Source organism: Poecilia latipinna, unplaced genomic scaffold, assembly GCF_001443285.1.
Source record: "Poecilia latipinna isolate Pla-1442-1.1 unplaced genomic scaffold, P_latipinna-1.0 Scaffold12, whole genome shotgun sequence".
NCBI classification, from domain to species: domain Eukaryota; kingdom Metazoa; phylum Chordata; class Actinopteri; order Cyprinodontiformes; family Poeciliidae; genus Poecilia; species Poecilia latipinna.
The window spans coordinates 206,887-209,065 of record NW_015112628.1 but is presented as its reverse complement, the minus strand read 5'-3'; the positions used below and the strand labels follow the sequence as shown (position 1 = coordinate 209,065).

At 38.3% G+C, this 2,179-nt stretch overlaps 1 long non-coding RNA gene across 1 annotated transcript; it reads left to right on the top strand.

Annotated features, from left to right (window-relative positions):
- The first annotated feature begins 6 nt into the window (after positions 1-6).
- Positions 7-1,286, top strand: LOC106946423 (uncharacterized). Its single transcript, XR_001424768.1, has 3 exons — positions 7-91; positions 828-834; positions 1,275-1,286. It is a non-coding gene; the product is annotated as an uncharacterized LOC106946423 (long non-coding RNA).
- The last annotated feature ends 893 nt before the right edge of the window (positions 1,287-2,179 follow it).

Sequence of the window (2,179 nt, the reverse complement as noted above, 5' to 3'; positions counted from 1 at the left end):
AGAACAAACGGAAACATGAACCCATTTGAAACAACTTGAGACTGAATGTGTTGCTAACGGCCAGCCTGGATTTTCATTCTGTTCTACCACAGTGTAGCATATTCTGAATTTAGATTGTTCCAGTAGCATTTCTATAGTTATGCGTTTCATACAGAGAATTGTAAAAGCTCTGTCTGAGTTGTGGCCTGCAACAGCTACTTAATAAAACATTTCGACTTTAACGAGAGTCATTCTTGACCACACCTGTCAAGTTTTGGTTCAGAGAACTCGGGACATTTGTAACCGCCTGCTGTGGGTGGGGTCACGAGTGAACGGGGAACGGATTGTTGGGGTTTCTTGAGATATTTAATGTAATACCTTGCGGGTGTTACATTAAGAGCAGAGGGTGGGGGTGCATCTTGTGGGGCGCTCATGCCGCCCCCCACAAGATGCCCTGGGCGGTTGCTCATGTCGCCCATGTCAGAAACCGGCACTGTTCATGGGAGTAAACTGAACTACACTGGAATCAGAACCACAGTCACTGGAAATAAGACATAATCATAATAACATTTTTTCTTTAGGAATATTAATTACCTGATTACAAGATACCATCAGTAACTGTTAGATATTATCTGATAGATATTTGCGGATCTGATTTGTTTGCCACAGTGAAACTGATCCTTTGATATAAAGTTGACAATTTCAGAGAAAAAGTTCAGTATCATTTCAAGCTTGTCTTACTCACAGTATCTTGCAAAAACTATTAAAAATTAAATAGGTAACTTTTTTTTTTTTTTTTTACATATTTGTTAAAACTGACATTACATCCTGACAATATGACATGAGAGATAATATGTGAAACAGTCTATCTCCCTGCGGTCCTACTGCCATCTGCAGAAATACACCACATGGTCATTTATGTGCCTGGAATATTTGTTGAAAATGATCCATCGAGGAGAAGAGTCGAGTATTTTTGGTAGCTAATGGATGGAGAATAAATGCAAACGAGGATGTGTTCGCAACAACTTGACATTTATTACATTGCTGGTTCGTTCTGTTGTAGCATAAAATAAAGTTCGGTCTGGGCTTTGTCTATACTCTCAGCTTCATCACTTCATCGCCTGTCACACTGATCCAGGAGTCCTAGGTTCCCATCCTGATGTCTGACTTTATATTTTTGCTGATAGTGATATTTTCTGATCCAGAGCACTTTTCCTTCAACTATTAGTGACGGTTTTAGTATTCATATTCTGTAGAATAGTCCAGATTACCGACTGTCACACAGGAGCAATCAGCCAATCTTGTTGCATTGAACTGTTTTTATCCACAAGATTGATAATTTCATCATAGGAGTTAGAACTATGTTATCCAAACTTATTTATAATAAATTCAAACGACACACTCCTAAAATAAGGAAGTCACCATTAGTCTTTTTGATGTTTTTTGTTCTTCTAAAAATGGCTACTATAGATTTTGCATGATGGTGGATCAGGAGCATTGCTGATAGAAATAAAGGACAAATAAATTTCTAACCAAAACAGGCAGAGATTTTTATCTTCACGAAGGGCTCATCAGCAGATGCGATGGCTGGGAGAAACCACTGTGAATGTATCAAACACTAATAATGGCATCTGGATTGCATTTTTCATTGCGAGAGTTTTAGAAATGAAAGTCCTTCAATAAGCATCCGTCTGAAACTCAGGACAGATCTGCTATGCACCGCAGAAGCAGATATTTCTGGATCTCTACAGAACGCTGCGTTGGTTTTTCATGACACATATAGATAATGACGGGACAATCAACCAATGAGAACATTCCAGAACGTTCCTCCCAGTAAGCTGTGGGATATGGGGCAGATGTTGAACCAGGCTGCTGAGCTGCAAACATCTAAAAAAAAAAAGCTCTGCAGAGTTATTATAAATGCTGGTAACTGATAACATCTTGAAAGTCCCGACTGAGGAGGTTTCAGGTCGACATATCATCTGAGAGGACAGCAGTTACCGTGGTAACCTACAGGGGACTGAAGAAAAAACAAAAAAAAAAAAAAAAAAAAAAACCTCTACAAGTCTGAATGGAAAAATGATTATAGTTATGAAACATATGGACGTTACATCAAACACCACAAAAAAAACATTCCATAAAATCAGGTTTTTCCTCATGGTTTAAACTTTCCTTTACTAACTACTAGATAAGCTTATCT